Source organism: Mytilus trossulus, chromosome 13, assembly GCF_036588685.1.
Source record: "Mytilus trossulus isolate FHL-02 chromosome 13, PNRI_Mtr1.1.1.hap1, whole genome shotgun sequence".
In the NCBI taxonomy this organism is placed as follows: Eukaryota; Metazoa; Mollusca; class Bivalvia; order Mytilida; family Mytilidae; genus Mytilus; species Mytilus trossulus.
Genome location: NC_086385.1, coordinates 307,326 through 326,573, shown reverse-complemented (window position 1 = coordinate 326,573; position 19,248 = coordinate 307,326). Strand labels below are relative to the sequence as shown.

General features: G+C 32.2%; 1 long non-coding RNA gene across 1 annotated transcript in view; it reads right to left on the bottom strand.

Annotated features, from left to right (window-relative positions):
- The window catches only part of LOC134693995 (uncharacterized), a 146,048-nt gene that overhangs the window by 71,470 nt on the left and 55,330 nt on the right, over positions 1–19,248 (bottom strand). The window lies entirely within an intron of this gene.

The following is a 19,248-nucleotide window of genomic DNA, read 5'->3' as shown; positions in this document are numbered from 1 at the left end:
ATGTCACTTTTCTAAAATGTCCTTTTATTAAAAGATGAATTTGCTACGTACTTTCTTGAACTTGGAGAAAACACTGATGTGGTACATATTCTCCCTGTGCAACATTGTTCTGGTTGGGTAATTATTGCTTAGTCACTAATTAGCTATGTTGTGTTTTGTGTTCTATAAATTGTTTGATTGTCTATTCCTGTTTTAGTCATAGTGGTGTCAACTTTTTTGCGACTTAAGAGTTTGAGTGTCGTTTGATATATCTCGGCTTTCTTTTTCCTCTGAGTTCGGTATTTTTTGTGATTTTACTTTTTAAATACGTTTTGAAAAAAAAAAATTATCGACAGTTATTGGGATTTTTATGTGGATTTCTAACGTATGTTTAAAAAGTAAAATCACAAAAATACTGAACTTAGAGGAAAATCCAATCAGAAAGTCCATAATCACATGGTAAAATCAAACAACAAAACACATCAAAAACGAATGGACAAGAAACATGTGGGCATGGTGGTAGAGACAAAGGAAGCTCTGATAGTAACTAACCCTGATGAAGCAGAGAATTCGGACCAACCAATCCAACCTAAATTACAACCTATTGCTGGTCCATAAAGCTCGAATGACGATATTTTAGTGAACGATAGCAGAGATGAATCAGATGTGTCAATATATAACTATATAGGAAGATGTGGTATGAGTGCAAACGAGACAACTCTCCGTCCAAGTAACAATTTATAAAAGTTAACCATAATAAGCCAAGGTACGGCCTTCAACACGGATCATTGGCTCACACCGAACAGCAAGCTATAAAGGGCCCCAAAACAACTAGTGTAAAACCATTCAAAAGGGAAAACCAGTGGTTGATCCGTTGGAGAAAATGGACAAGAAGTCCTAAGTACGTACAGACAAACAAAACCTGGAAAGATTAAATATATTTATGGGAAAGTTACAATGAGAATGCTGGTCGTAGTATGAATGTGTCCTCGTCAGGTCGTAAGAAGAGCGTGACGAGGACGACAAGGGCATACAAGAAGCGTCTATGGTCTTGAACAGCTAGGCATAGTAGTAGTGGAAGCGTACTTTGGTCGCCGTGAGAACTTGATGATCTCAGAATAGAATTACGCTCTCGCAACAACGGTACAGCGACCTTTATGATCTAACAACGATCTTAGTGCGCACTCACTACGCTTCTATTACGACCTGATTTCGCTTCGACCGCACCACGATTAATTTGAACATGTTCAAAGTTGGTGACGCTCATCACGATCTTGAAGACTTCATCACGACAATTATACGGCATTTCTGCGATTTACACGATCGTTCTATGATCATCAAAATTTGGATTTTTTTCACAGAGCGTAGTGCCATCGTGGCCTAGTGGGTATTACATAGTTTTCAAACTCTTATTCTATCTCCATGACCGTTATGTTCTTTTCTCTCTTACTGAACTGAATATGTGTATACATTGTAGCTAATAAATAAATTAGTCCGGAGTTAGTTTCAAATTGTTTCAAGCTTTAACTATTTTGTTGAATAAATGGTTTGCCTAGACAATACGATCTATGACATCTGTAACTGTCCTCGAAAACAAAACTGATGACCTCGCCTGCAAAGCAACCTTGCAAACATGGCTAAAATTTATAAAAAGAGGTAAAATAGAGTTATGGGCCTATATCTCTAAAACAAAAACAAACGATTAATATGATATAATATAATTTCTGAGGAAAGGCATTATTATGTATTATTGTATATGATGCATAGCCAAAGTCATACATTAGTAACATATGTAATTTTGATATAATGTTTAACGATTGTCTATTGCAGTTGAAACGGAAAGACAAAAAAGGATAAGAAGGATAATGAAGATTGCTGACATAAATGAAAAGCCAACAGAAATTTCTTCTGATACTCAAAATACATCTGAACCAAACTCAGTTACAACAGCGATTGTAAATGAACCTGAACCGGAAAAAAAAGAAAAAATAGCGTCAAAAAAACGGAATGTAGTATCAAATACCCATGATGACAAAAAAACTACGACAGATAATTTAGCAGCTTCTTTAAACTTGCACCCACGTAAAAAGAAATTGGATGTAGTAGACCCTTCAGGGGAGGTAACCTCAAATATGGATAAATCTCTCTTACATGGTGGGCATGAACATGAAAAACTAATTTCGTTAGAAATTACTGATGAAATGACGGCGAAAATTTTTGAAAATATGGATGAAATTCTTCTTGAAGTTAAAAAAGGAAAAGAAGAATTGAAATCTGGGCGTGTTGTAGAATGTGGTATTTGGGATTTTGCTGGTCAAAAAGACTATTATGTGACACACCAGACATTTTTAACGTCAGGCGCCATTTATCTTCTGGTTGCAAATATAAATGAGGATATAAAGGCAATAAGATATGACGAAAACTGTGATTCGATTGGAGGTAAGATTTGTAATACAGTTAGATAAGTCATTTACTCAACAAAAACTGTCAACAACAAAAATTCCAGTTCAAAATTAAAAAGCATTGGATGCAAAATGCCAAAAGGTTTTTTTGAATACAGCAAATATAATATAGTCCTTGGAAATAAAACTCTAAGTATTTTGAGAAATTCCTAGGTCATTTAGGATTTTGACAATATCAAATACAATTATGTCAACACCGATGTACTGACTATGGGGCTGACATCCTCGAGGATGAAAACCTCTTCTAGCTTGAAATTGAAATTGAAATTGCCGCAAAAGATTCGTCTGTGACTACGGAATCAAAAGACTTACAAAGTCAAATACAGTACGAAGTTGGACAGCATTGATGATCAAAGGTTGTAGATGCTTTATATTCTCATTCCAGCGAACATGTTGTTGGTCAAGCACACAAAGTCTCATATATTATTGTTCTGATATATGTCTCACTACAGAAATTAAAATTCCTAACAAAACGGGAAATCCAATATATGCCACATATAGGAGGAATATTTTTTTAAATTGCATATCAATCCTATCTTGTTTTGTTATAACATAAAACAAAGGACGTTGAAAAATATCCCATTCTCTACACTGGATTACAGCCCCCCTTTTCCAGACAACAGGATAGAGAATGTTATATCGCTGGGTCGTCAAGATGTCCTGTTTAACATCATACCATGAAAGTATTATATTGACAGGAACTACTACGACCCGATTTCAAACGTTTCATCTGCGATGCCGCGCCCAAATTTTATGACATGTTAATTAGCTTGAAACATGTACGTTATTTACATACCAGCGTGTGGTGCCCTACAATATTGTCATTCCCGGTTGCTTTTCCGGAATACGGAAATAAACGAAGAAATCGAAAGTTGTGATAAATATTTAGGAAACAGCAATCGGCAAAACTCGGCAGATTCCGTTACCTAACTGTGCCGATTGCGTGATTGATGGATAAATGCGAGTCATCATTAATTCTATAGAAAAAGACATTGGCGATGGAACTTGTACCAAATTTATTGAATTAATGCCCCATTTTTATTGATTTATTTTTTCCCTAGAAATTGCACTATATTTTATATATATCGCAAGTTTGTGATTGTATAATAACTACTGTTTACTCCATTGAGTTGCACACATTTCCTGCATATTTAAGACGATTGTAAATGATCGTTCTGATAAAATCAAAAGATCAAAGAGATTTGAATAAATGTAGGGATTATTACGCTGCAGTCTAAATCGAGGGTAAGATCATTGGTTGGTATATACGAATGTTCAGCTGAACCCCGATGTGTTGAAATTTAGTACTGCGACTCAAGCATTTGTATAGTGACATTATACAAATTTTTGTGCGACTGTTCAATTATATTTACCAGTATCATTTGGTCGGATAGTGATAACATATTTTAGGGGACAGTAATGTATTATATAAATATCTATAACGTAACGCTAGATCTCTGTTTTCTTCGCTGTAATTTGTTGATTTGTACTTGCTCGATTAATTTTCGTATTGTAAACTGGAAAATTTTACTTTCCAGGATTATCCAGTAACTTAACCATATATATTACTCTAAACTTCACAGTTTTAATATTTATTAAATATATTTATTGTTAACCGGCGGTAACCGGAACACACCTTAATCGCGATTTAAAACTTAACCCACAAACTAATGAAATAATGTCACTCACTATTTCAAATCGTTGTAGAATTAATAATTCTGCGCCGATTTTCATTTTTACGCATCACTTGATTTGTTTAAATAAGTTGTTCGCGAAAAAAGGTCTACCGACGCGATTGAAATAAGTAAAGGTGTTTTCCGACAGGTAATATTGTTGAACTGTCTCGATTAAAACCACGTGATTGATAAGAAGTATCTCTGGCCAATTTATGACCGCGGCATCGCAGATAGTCACATTAGATATTAACGACAGAATACTAATTAGACAGTTTCCGTATATTTTCTACAAGGCTACCCGGGTTATAAATAAATGCTTATTAATCGTTGTAGTTCCTGTCAATATAATACTTCCATGATCATACTGAAGTTTTCACAAGCATGGTTTTCACAATAAACAATGGCCTTTATAAACTTTGTATTGAGGTATATTCAACTAGCGTGTCAATTAGATGTGATGTCTTAATAATTCTAAAATTCTATTTTGAATGATCTGCTTTAAAATCACCGATCACAATCTTTACAAATATGCGATTATATCAAAATCATTCATAGTTTTTATACAGTTAACATGACGTTTTTCAAACTCTCAACTCAAAGATCGACTTCATCGTGCCATTAGATAAAGTTTTTGTTACGAAAACGGGAAACTAAAAAACATTTTTTTTTCTATGAACAATTTTACTTTATGACACTGATTCCCACAATTAATATACCAACTTTGATATCATTAAAGTCTAAATTGAAAATAACGTTCAAATCTATGACAGTGTTGGATAAATACCCCAAATTTTTATACGTGTGCATGCAAAACAAATTTCTTGATATTGGGTCTAAATACAGCATAAACAAAAATATTTTCCAAAAGACCAAAAACATGAAACGTATATTTTTATAAAACGCAATTCACTAGCACGGCTGACTGACAAGTCGATTGCTAAATAACGGACACCTTTATTGCACAAAATTGATCTTATTTGAATTTGATACCAAACAGGAAGCAATAAATTTGCGAAAAGATGTTATACCGCAAACATGATATTTATATAAGAATAAGTGTGTTCAACAACAACGATTGCTGAGACGAAGAAATATGTATAAAAATACCTCATGAAAGATAAAAATGATGCGATAATCTTATTTTAGTCATTGAGTTTTAATTGGTTGAATGAAGTATTAAATCGTTTGACTTGGTTATTACTTTACCCTGAAGTATTATAAAACTATAGGTGTTTCGTTGTATGTTGTAAGAATTTGAACAAATCCAGTAGTCGATTTATATAGAGTATGATATGGTAAAAAAGTGCAAAGCAACCACATATCTTCGAAATCAATTGAAAAAATTCTATATTATGATCAATAAGCCTTTCCTTCTAAAATGAAATTCTATTTTTATGGCCTTGCAACGAAGTTGTCGGTGCCATATAGTTTTACCCTTGTCCGAAATTCGAAAATTCCGTAATTCCGAAATTCGAAAATTCCGTAATTCCGAAATTTCGTCATTCCGTCATTCCGCAAAAAAACATTATACGTAGTTTTTTTCTTAACGCCTTGATGTATTGGGCTGATTTTTAGTATGTAAGTTAACCATAATGAGTTACAGAACAAGTGATAGTTTCGTTCCACTCCGCTAATTTTGACCTAAATTGAAGGCTTTGGACTTTCATTAATCGTTGAAAATCACAGTTATACGGCCTTTTTTTCTAAAATCTTTCAGATATTCGGCTGATTTTTGGTATGTGAGTTAACAATGATGAGTTACAGATTGAGTTTAAGTTTTGTTCCGCCCCACTATTTTTTGCCGAAGTTACGAAATATAGACTGATATTTGTTGAAATAGTTATCAAAGGTACCAGGATTATAATTTAGTGCGCCAGACGCGCGTTTCGTCTACATAAGACTCATCAGTGAATTTCAAATCAAAATCACAGTTATACAGACTTTTTTTCTATACTCCTCCAGATTTGAGCTGATTTTTATATGTGAGAGTGCAATCATGTTTGTGTCCACATGTATTATTGAAATTGCAGATTTTTCAACTTTATGAGAAGGGGCCATTCGTGTCGCTTTGACACATCTAGGATTTTTTTAATTAGTTTAAGGTTGTCTTTTTTTCAACACTGTAAGTGACTTATGAAGCGGAAGTTCCTATTTCTTCTATTATTTTTATATGTAAAATTAAATTCAATAACGTAAAGAACTTCAAAGCAATTCTTTTCTGAACATTATCTGATTATATCGCTGACTTCCATACAAAAAAAAGACATTTTTTTGTGTGATTAAATTTTTTTTCAACTTTGCGATTTAAGGCGAGATAACTCGTATTTGTGGTCTTGAAGCCAGAAAACGATTTCAGGCAACTCATATTTTCTTTATACATGTATCTTATCTTTAAATTCGATTTTCTAGGGGTTTTTTTTCACACAATACTATATATATTCAACATATGATACTTTTGCACAATCTGTTGATTGAAAAGACCATAACCTTACGTTACATATAAGTTTTAAATATTGATATAATTTACTTTTGTAATTTTTACAAATATTCTATCAATATGATTTAGACCCCTTTTTTCTTAATAAATACAGGTTTCTATTCTTGCATTTTTATGCCCCACCTACGATAGTAGAAGGGCATTATGTTTTCTGGTCTGTGGCTCCGTTCGTTCGTCCGTTATTCCGTCTGTGCGTCCGTTACCAGGTTAAAGTTTTTGGTCAAGGTAGTTTTGATGAAGCTGAAGTCCAATCAACTTGAAACTTAGTACACTCGTTGCTTAGGATATGTTCTTTCTAATTTTTAAGCCAAATTAGACTTTTGATCCCAATTTCACGGTCCACTGAACATAGAAAATGAAAGTCAGAGTTTTGGTTTTGGTCAAGGTTGTTTTTGATAAAATTGATGTCCAATCAACTTGAAACTTAGTGCATATGTTCCCTATAGTATAATCTTTCTTATTTTAATGCCAAATTAGATTATTACCCAATTTCACGGTCCATGGAACATGGAAAAGGATAGTGCGAGTGGGGCATCCGTGTACTTTTTTTAATGCTAATATAAGATAAGTTCACAAGTGTTTAGCGGTTGGAAGCCCTTAACAGTCTTCTTTGGTTCCATTATTTGCATTGACTATAACTGACATTGTCGATTACTACTAACTTAACTTCAATTACTGGTTGTTCAAGAGCACTGATCTGCTCAGATTCGTTCAAATCGATGTGAATAGAGTTATACTATCAGAGCTTATACACATGTGTGCAACCTTCCAGGATCGAATTGTAAATTATTTTCTCAAGTTGTCACTCAAATTAGAGGAATAAGATATAGCCTTTATGGGTGGAGTTTACATAGATAAATAAAATTATATAATAAAAAAGCAGTGACGTTAAATTTGATGTATGTTTTTTTTAGTAATTATAGTGATTGAGATTATAATATAATAGTGTTGGCAACGGTTAACCTTCGGAAGGACCAAATACTGAATACCGAAAACTATAACCGGTTAACCGGACTCTTTTTCAATTTTAAAAGACTTGATATAAATGTGTACTGAAATCATTAAATTGTTTGTTCTATTTAAGAATTATCGTCGAGGTAATTAATTTGACAGATTAATTGTCCTGTATACTAATTTCTATTATAGATAAAAAAAAATTAATAAGAACTTATACAGCTTGTATATCAGCTCGGTGTATGATCTTAAATAAACATAATTAGAATACATTTTTGTTCTATTCAGTAATCCGTTTAAATTTTAACAAATACTTCATTACGATTTTAATTGTGATCTAATCAAATTGTGTAGACCTACATCTGCATAATGCAATCTCCATGTTTCAAGGGTTACTTTGTCACACTTGAAAACGAAATTAAATTTTGAAATGCAACTCAACGTGTATGAAACTACGGTACGAATATTAGGCTTAAGCATTACAAATTGAAACACTCCACATTATTGTCTGAGACATTAAGGAAAAATGATACAAACATCGTATAAGACATTTTCATTTCGACGAGAGTTATTTCATATTTTCAATCTGAAGCTACCAGTATTACTATCAGTGTGACTAGAGTTATACGATCAGTGTTTATACACATATGCGCAACCTTCCAGAATCGAAGTGTAAACTCTTTTCTCAAGTTGTCACTGAAATTAGTTTAAAAAAAAAAAGATATGTCTGCGGTTGTTTATTTTCGTCTTTTGCACTTCTGGAAAAAAATCCAATATATTTTCCAATGTACAATATAAAAAAACATACATCTGTTAAGCTGTATTACTAATAAGAGTATCTTAATTGTGGTTCTTTGTATCTTTTCAGAGTACATTGACTTTTGGTTTGACAGTGTTCATTCATTTTGTGAAAACCCTGAAGCAAGAATGTTAAATCCTCCGGTAATAATGGTTTGCACTCATACTGATGAGTGTGAAAAGGTATAGTAAAATGATACGATCTAGATGTATAACGTTTTAAAAGTTAGGGAAGTGCCGTATTTTGCAACATTACGTTAAAAAATAAAAACAAGGGAAACCTGCTATTTGTTTTCATTTCTAAGACTACAGTAGAATGCTAAAACTAATAGATATTTCGATGTCTCACTTGCCGAGTATGTAATATCTGCGTGCTCTTGATGTGTTAACATACGATTGTTTCCTTCAGGTTGCACTTTGTAAATACAACTGTTTCTCAAACCACGCTTCTTTGAGGGAGAGTTAGAATATTCATAGAAAATTATTATGATTTACATAATGGTTCCCAGTTATGCTCTCTGTGTTCCATCTCACAGAGACATAACTTGGGAATGTTACCAGTAAATGTACATGTGCATATTGAAATATGTGGTAACTCTTTTTTCGAGATAGAGGTAGTTAAGAAGTTAGTGTTAGTTTAAACTCTGAGAAGTTCAGGGCATAGAAACGTTGAAAGTATGCCGCACAGCCATATATTTTGACCTTTGAAAAAATAATTGTAGTGCATATGAACTTCAATTCTAGGATAAGATTTTTTCAAACCTCTATTGTAAAAAGTGGTACAGTTTTAGCCGTAAAAGGAATTCCTATGGGAAATTGCATTGTCAATATTAACAGCAATGCAACCTTAAATGTACACTAAATCAAGGCAAACAAATCATTGTATTTGATTTTTTCAAGATATTGTCAGATTTCATGTATTCGATGGATATATTACCTTCCCAAAATGATCACACAGTTTAAATTTCACACTGGTTTTGAAATAATCGTGGTAGATTGTCTCATTTAAAATGTGTTAAATCTGATTATTTATCTATGTATACATATTGTTTCAAGAATAGTTAGCCGTCAGGACCGTTTTGGTGTTATGTATATGTTGTTAATATCGTATATGATCTCGTTACCAAAACAGTAGCCATAAACAAAATTAAGGACAGGTAATCGTAACTTGTTGACAAATGACTCGAGATTATTACATTGATAATAGCATAAGTCGATTTCTAGACAAAGTGTACAACCCGCCATAGGTATCAGTCTTGTATTACAACTTCAGTTTCCGGTGCATGTCAAAACATGGAGGGAAACAAAAAAGTGCATTTTTTTCTGAATTTTTTTCTGAACTCAATTGTTTCTGTTTGATTATACGTTTATGCTGAATTGAAACATATATATATATAGAGACTTTTCAAAAAATCATCCTTTCTGGATATCAATCCAGGAATGTGGAAGGATATCATGTTTACTGGAAGTGGTGCGGCCTGGTAAAAAAAAGCAAACAGAAAGTAGAAAAAAAAAGTTTTGACTTCAAGATTTCGTAACTTTTTATTCTTGGTGGCATGACACCTGTTTTTTTTTTTATTAAATCACAATGTCACATTAGTAAAATTGAGAATGAAAATTGGGAATGTGTCAAAGAGACAACAATCCGACCATAGAAAAAAATAACAGCAGAAGGTCACCAACAGGTCTTCAATGTAGCGAGAAATTCCCGCACCCGGAGGCGTCCTTCAACTGGCCCCTAAACAAATATATACTAATTTCCAAGTTATACACAAGAAACTAAAATTAAAAAAATACAAGACTATCAAAGGCCAGAGGCTTCTGACTTGGGACAGGCGCAAAAATGCGGCGGGGTTAAACATGTTTTTGAGATATCAACCCTCCCCCTATACCTCTAGCCAATGTAGAAAAGTAAATGTATAACAATACGCAAATTTAAAATTCAATTCAAGAGAATTCCGAGATTTCGTAACTTTTTATTCTTGGTGGCATGACACCTGTTTTTTTTTTTATTAAATCACAATGTCACATTAGTAAAATTGAGAATGAAAATTGGGAATGTGTCAAAGAGACAACAATCCGACCATAGAAAAAAATAACAGCAGAAGGTCACCAACAGGTCTTCAATGTAGCGAGAAATTCCCGCACCCGGAGGCGTCCTTCAACTGGCCCCTAAACAAATATATACTAATTTCCAAGTTATACACAAGAAACTAAAATTAAAAAAATACAAGACTATCAAAGGCCAGAGGCTTCTGACTTGGGACAGGCGCAAAAATGCGGCGGGGTTAAACATGTTTTTGAGATATCAACCCTCCCCCTATACCTCTAGCCAATGTAGAAAAGTAAATGTATAACAATACGCAAATTTAAAATTCAATTCAAGAGAATTCCGAGTCTTATGTCAGAAGGTGTAACCAAAGAAAATAAACAAAATGACAATAAAACATAAATAACAACAGACTACTAGCAGTTAACTGACATGCCAGCTCCAAACTTCAATTAAACTGATTGAAAGATTATGATTTCATCATATGAATATCAGGCACAATCCTTCCCGTTAGGGGTTTAGTATCATACCATCATACCATATATGAGAAGAACATAACCCATGTCATGCCAACAACTGTTTTTTAATAAATGTGTTTAGTTCCGATGCAAAGACCCTATAAGTGAATCAATATTAACGCCAAAATAAGCAATCTTTTATGACCTGACAATAGTATCGTAACTATACCCCTTCTTGATAAGTCTATTTAAAGGTTTTGTTTGTTTCTGAGGTGAATACTGACAGTGTTGTGCTTTATAAAGAATATTTCCATAAAAAATTGGATGTGATATACCTGAACGTATAGGAAGTCTGCATGTTGAGCTATATTTACGAATGATGTCCTTATACCGATGAAAAATTTAATAAATGTTTTGACTAGTTTGTGATATCGAAAACCCTGGCATAATAATTTTTCAGTAATACATAAATTTCTCTCGTTAAAATCTAAAACATTGTTACATACACGAGCGAATCGTACAAGTTGAGATATATAAACACCGTAAGATGTTGACAAGGGAATGTCACCATCTAAAAATAGATAATTAACGATAGGAGATGAAAAATCATCTCTTTTATCATAAATTTTAGTATTAAAGCTTTCCGTTAGTGATATAGATATCAATATCGAGGAAAGGAAAGGACAGTGGTCATTGTTAGTATTAGCTTTATTTAAAGTAAGTTCAACAGGATAAATTTCTTCAGTTAACATACTGAAGTTGTCATTATAGAAAGCCAAAATATCATCCAAATATCTAAAAGTATTATTCAATTTGTTTATGAGATGTTGTTCGATTGGTCTTTGCTTATTTTTGTCATAAATTGTAACTCATAGCAGTACAAAAACAGGTCCGCAATAAGTGGTGCACAGTTAGTCACCATGGGAATTCCGATAACCTGACGATATACGGAATCTCCAAAACGAACAAAAATGTTATCTAGTAAAAATTCAAGGGCATATATAGTATCAAAGCATGTCCAATTGACATAGTTTTTTTGTTTATTCCTACTAAAAAATTACCTAAAAGAGTTTGAACATATATATTCACATTCGGACTTTTTAAATGCCCATTTAATCAGGTGGGTGATTTTTTTTCTTAATGAGAATGTGAGGCAATAAGTTATACAGGGTAGAAAAATCAAAACTTTGCACAGATTCAAAATCACATTTATAAGCATGCAATTTATCAAGTACTTCCAACGAGTCCTTGACACTCCAAAAGTAATTAATTCCACTTTCTTCAAAGGACTTATTTGAACAATTTATTATCAGGTTTTTGATTGTACCAAGTGTACTGGTAAGAAGAATAGACAATTTAGTAGTGGAAGAATGGCTTGAAGACAAAATAAATCTATATTTGTAAGGTGTTTTGTGTAGCTTCGGGAGCCAATACATAGTAGGGACTTTCATTTATTTGGTTCTGCTTGTAAAGCGGTAGCTAAAAGTTTATGTTTTTTACAGATGTCGTTTTCTGAAAATGGAGTCAGTTGGAATGTTGGTGAATTGGTAATTTCTTTTTTCAGAACCTCAATGTAAAATTTACGTCAAACAATAATAATATTATTAGCAACTTTATCGGACGGAACAAAAACAAATTCCTTGGCTAGTTCTTTTAGTTTATGTTTGATACGAGAAATAGGTTTATTGTGGTTATTGTTAATAATAAAATGTTCTTTAAAATGTTGAATACGTAAAAAAAACTATGTTCATTACTGAATTAAAAAAAGAGTTCAAAGATTTTTTTTGGCAGCTTTATCCCGTTTTATCTATTTCAAGCAGTAAGTACGGAGTGAGTCGTGGATGATATTACGACACTCATTCCAATTAATTACTGACGGGGGACGATATTTATATTGAGGAATAATTCTAACTCTCGGTCTTGAACGATGTTAAGATCTCCTGTTAAAACATGGGAAATGGGTCCATAAATGTATGCGGAATTACTACAATTACATGAAGTAGGTGTATTTTCACTGATATTAAAATCTTTTCACAATTGGTTATAATTAAACACAAATTTCTGGGTAGATTTCTTGTAAATATAACAAATAAGAGGGAGCTCAGTCTTGTCAAAATATCCAGGAATTTAGTACATACATGATATGAACATGAAATTTTTTTTCTATGTAGCATTTTTTATTTTTTTATTTTCAAAGACTAGATGTTTTGCATGTAAGACTATGGAGCAGTCAATTACAAGACTGCAACCTGCATAGGGTAATTTTTCATATTTTCACTGCAAGGAAGTAGCTCATTTGGATTTTTGTGTGCCGAGAATGATAAAACATCATGATTTAAGAACTTTTTAAGAGAAAAAAATCACGGGGTATCAAGTTACACAGAAAAAACTGAAATTATGTATTTATTATACATTTTTATACTGAAGACACCATTCAAAAGAATTAATAGATATAAATTGTTTTTCTTTAGGGTTATTATTTTCATGGCTCAATTGTTGTCATTTAGGTAGAATATGTATAAAATGGACTTTTTGTGAAAAGATTTTCACAAAATGTTCATTTTGCATGAATCTATACTTCTTTTCCTGTCTGCGGCACTGCGTGGTTAATTGAAATTTCCATATATGGGTAAAAAATTTGTTTAAAAAGTAGAATTTTTTAAAACTAATCATCATGACAAGGATTTTTGTGATTAGGTGTGACAAGTAATTAATTTGCTTATCAAAAACACCAGCTTGAGTATTCATTTTGTTTTTTCTTGAATTTTATTTAAAATTTTTCATTCGTTGGTGTGTTAAGTACAGTCTAAAAACCCTAATATAGTAGGCATGTATAACGACCAGTATAGTCAAAAAAGAGAAAGGTACGGTCTTTCTTGTGTCCAGATAGTTGTATTGTAGCAAATTCTTCAATATGAAAAAGTTTTGGCTATATTTTTAATTTTGACTGAAACAAGAGGCCCACTTGGGTAGATTTCATTGAAAAAAGGGGGAGGGGTAAACTATTGAACGTTGTTCAATTAATCAGGAGGAAACAAATAAAAATAATAGATAAGAATACTCTTCTAGCTCCACAGTATTCAAATAATAGGAAAACATTCATAAAGATAGACTAGAATGAGTTTTACAGATCATTTAGTAGACATGCCTGATTTCCAAATTTTGCCTGTTTTCAGAAAGGGGTACTGCTTTAATAGTGGGGTTATTTTAATCAATTTAGCCAAACATATCTTATAATGGCATTTTTTATGTCCAAATATAATGAGATCGATTCATTAAAACATTATCGGAAAAACATGTAAAATATATATTCATTAAACGTACTTTCGACATTAATTTTACTTGTTAAAATTGTAGAAAAAGTTATGATCACGAACTCTGTAAACAAATGAGTAATAGCTATATACTGAAATATAATGAAGATTTACTTTCAAAATACCTAGCTGTATGATTATTGTTTTTATTTGTTCAAATACTAATTAAGTCTCAAGGGTTGAGTTGGGTATATAAAAAAGGTTCCTACAGTAAAACCCTGTCTTGGTAGTGTGGGATGTATAAATTAGTAGCAGCCATGTCAGGATGGAGTCAGGTCTTTATAACAGTACATTGCTTATTAGAGATTTCCAATAAAATTACTTTACTCAACGTAGTTCGTCCTCTTGTATTGAAGCGCGACAGAGGGGAGAATACACTGCATGTATGTTTTGTTCTTTAAACACGCAGTTTTTGCTGGAGTAAACTCTATGTAAAAGAGGAACGAAAGATAACTCATAAATCGAAAATAAGCTGACATGAAAATCATCCCAACTTTTTTTTTAATCTTTTAATATTTTGTCATTAAACTTTGAATGAACATAATTATTATAATTGAATAAGTAAGTAAGTTGGCAACTTATAATCAAATATACCCATCACTTCTTGTCATTTCACGTAACCCATATTTTAGTTCTTCTCAAATTATGAATATAAAAAAACTACCAAGACATAATTAAATATGAATTCCGAACCGAGAACGTTGTATTTTTGTTTTGTTTTTACAAGGTTTAACATTCAAAGTAGATTCCAACACACCCAACTGTAAAAGGTGTACTCGACTATTTGTTTTAAATATGATTTTTCTATAAATAAATTGCAGATAATTTGATGTGGGCAGTAATTCATATCATTTTAACAGACAATCTGAAATTTAAAAACAACATAAAACGTATGCAGAACACACAAACTTTTATTTTATACGAAAACAAGTTGGTGTAGTTTTATAAAATCCAATGGCATTGAACCATCAATCTTTTCATAACCAGAAGTGAAGCTGAATAAGTCATGTCAATCCAATCTTTTATATACCTATCTCAGTTATAAATCATCACTTGTTTAAAGAAAAAAAATTATTATGATTTTGATTGTTTTCATGGACTTTTTGAAATAACGAATAAATATCTAGTGGCAAACAAATCTTTTGGGATCCTTTTAACGATCATAAAAAGGCTGTACACGATCTTTCACGATACAAACTATAAAAGTTTTTGCAAAGTTTCTGAATAAAAAAAATGCCTCAAAATAACGATAAGTACAATGTACTATTCAAGCACTACTATTGACAGATTTTTTTTTTAAGAAAAAATAGTTTGTGTATTAACAATTTGAAAAAAAATCTATTTGTTTACTTTTTTCTCTCTCAAAAATTTCGGAGATCACAAACTGCCTTTTGTAGTTGTATAAAAACGGTGTATTTTGTTAATAAGGTTTGGTGTGTGATCAGTTAACTACAATTCTATCGTGTGAATCAATGCATTTTCACCAAAATTCATATTTTAAACTGTTGTACAAGTTAATTGTGGTCAAATTTTGTACAATTAACAATTTGTACAGGCACGTTTTTTACAAATTATAATTTGTAGTCAAAATACAAATTATAATTTGTACAAAATGATAACTTGTACACAACATATATATATTAATAAAAACTTACTTTTTCATCTTTTCCTATATTAATGTATGTGACACTTTTTTGTCCTTGTATACCTACACGTGCATTCAGGGGTAGAGGGCCTTGGATCCGACCAAATTCACAAATTGTATTGCACGAACAAATCTTAAATGATGATCGATTGACTTTGATAAATACTTTTTAAAAACAACAATGGCTGAACATTTGACATCACGCATGAGATTTAAAAGTTTAAGACTACATACTGTTTTGTACTTATTTCCGCGATTTAGTTGTTCACTTAACACAGAAACGTAACAATGACGTGTAATCTATTGGACACCTGAAAAGTACATATATACTGCTATACTGTTATGACCACTTATGGTCCTATAGACATTCTGTACTTTTGACATGACAATTGGCTATGCTTTTATATACTGTCTATGCATTTCTTATACTTAAATTTGTGATCTGTACAAAAACAAAGGTGTAGTATAATTGTCAATGAGACCTCTCTTCACAAAAGACCAAATGACACAGAAATATGCACAATTATAGGTCACCGTATGGCTTTCCACAATGAGCAAAGCCCATACCGAAAAGACAGCTATAAGACACCACAAAATGAAAAATGTAAATCAACTAAATCGAGAAAACTAACGACCAAATCAATGTTTAAAAATTAAGGAAAACACAACAATAAACAATAAGCACTGAATCTCAGGCTCTTGACTTTGGACAGGCACATACATCCTAGGGCAAAGGTGAAACAGTGTGATATAATTGATTAATATCATAAACTGGATAATTATTCTCTATATATTAGTTGTAGTTGTTTTTAAAATAGCGTTCAGCAGCTGTGGATACAAGCGCAGATCGGTACATAAAGTTTATTTAGAAATACTAGAAATTGCTGTGTTTATGCTTCGTTTCAGTCTCATGAGTCAATCCCTTTCTTACTGTTGCAATTGTGATATGATCATTTGATAAATATACTTTTACGATCTCTATTGGCTTTAACTTGAACCTTTGTAGCATAGAGATTACTTACTAACTTACTGCCTGGTATGCCATCGGCATGTAGGACAGCAACAAAGGTTCTCCATTTCTGTCTGTCTTTGGCCATCTTTTCTACTGTTCCCCATGTATTATTCGTTGTCTTCAGTTCTCCTTCTACAGTACGTCTCCATGTGTTCTTTGGTCTACCTCGCTTACGTCTTCCTTCTTGAGTCCAATTTAGAGCTGTTCTAGTGATGGAATTTCTATCTCTTCTGATGACATGCCCAATCCATTTCCAACGCCTTCTCGTTAATATTGTACCCATGCTATCTTGATGACACTGTCTTAAAAGGTCTTCATTTGATATTTTATTTGGCCAGAAAATATGTAGGATTCTTCTTAAGCTTTTGGTATGGAAAATTGACAGTTTGTTTAGATCTAATTCTGTCATCCTCCAGCATTCAGATAAAACACAACTCCTGTATAGTTTAAGTTTGGTCTTCTTACTGTATTGTGATGATTTCCATACATTGTTTAATGATCTGAAAATATTTCTGGCTTTGTTTAATCTGTTCGCAATGTCATTTCCTGCACCTCCATTGTTTCATCTTCTCATCACCCAATGTAGCATAGAGATGCATACGTAAAATAAGTTCTCGTCATAAGTTGGCTAAAATGTCAATCATCTTAACGAGTTGAGTCTTTTTCAACTAATTTATATACTTGTACATTGACACCGCTGTCCCAGGTTAGGGGACAGTGTTGTAACAGTCTAACATTTTCACCAAATCCATAGTCTGTATGAATGAGTCTGTCCTAAGTCCCGAGTGGAAGTCGTTTGTTGCTGTGTTACATGTTTATTTTTCATTCAATTTTGTATGGGTATATAAATAAGGCCGTTTGTATATTCGTTTGAATTGTTATAAATTTGTTATTTCGGAGCTATCTACAGCTGTCTGTGTGGTATGAGCTTTGTTCATTGTTGAAGGTCTTACGGTTACCTGTAGCTGTAAATTTCTGTTTCATTTGTTCTCCTCTAAATTATACTGATAGTAATGTTTGTCTTTATCAGGTTCAAAATTAATTTTGTTTTATATCCTTATGCAACACTTTAAATGATCAATCATTAGGGTTTGGTAACAATTGGATCGGTATATGTGTGTGAGTATGCAACTGCATGAGTGGATGGATTATATATATAATGTTGTGAAATTATACAAATACATAAATACTGTCCATCGCTCTAGACCACTCAGCTTAGTCAATTATACACCTTTCGGTGGCCTAGTGTTACATTTCCTCGTCAGTAGAATCTAGAGTTGTAACACAATGCAAGATATATTAGGCATAAAGATGGAGTTAGCTCATATTTATTGTAAAGGATCGGAGATACAATCACAGAAATAATCATTATATGAGTACGATAAGTGCAATTGTAATGTTTTCAGATATAAAGGTAATGATGGGTCAAATTTGTAAATAAAATATCCCGACAAAAGCTTTATTAGCATAAAACTTTAGTAGAATAAAATAACATATAATTTTCTTCAAACTTTTTAGATTTTTTTATTCTCAAAAATGTTGATGTATAAAATAATAAAAAGTATCAGAAAACATTTAACCTTGCTGTCTTTCATTATTTCAGTATTTCGTGAAAATAGTATTAAAAGAATCGCTATAGGTAGAGCAACAATTATGTTCTGTAAATGTCACAACATGGTGTGAGTTTTAATATCTTTACTATAATATGTTTTACTTGGTATTATGGCTATAAAAATATTAGTCCTGGATATTCAGTAAACGTCTTACAGGGATACTTGATGAAATGCTGTACATAAGTATTGTGTTAGCAACAAGGAATGATTTAAAGAATTTATATAAAAAAAATGTGAAAAGAATAATTGAGTCCGAACATCATAATTCGGAGTTTCATCTGATTTGTTTCTGTTTCTAGAAGCTATCACAGCCATCGGCAAAAGGGCCATTAACCGAAAAGAAATAAATTATTTTCCACTTAAAACATTACGGAACTAGCTCGTCTTTCACATACTTTTTTCTTATCTTGATTCAAGTACAATATATTATTGCAACTGTAGGCATTACTAAAGGCTTGAAGAAACAATTTGTCAATGAAGATGAAAGATACTGTCATACACTTGAAATGTTTGGATAGCTACAAAACCAGGTTCAATTAAAAACAATCCATGTAACAAGTTATGAATAATACCGCCATGGGGTTGTCAGTTTATTTCCTATCTATGAATTTGACTCTCCCTCTGGTATCTATCGTCCCTTTTTTACAACTGTTTTCCAATGCTTTTGAAATTTGTTGCTATTTGTTAAGGGACTTTCAATTTGGAATTTTCTGTGGAGTTCGATATTTGTGTTATTTTATATTGATACCTTACAGTACCTTTCAAATTTTGCAGATAACTTATTTTTCAA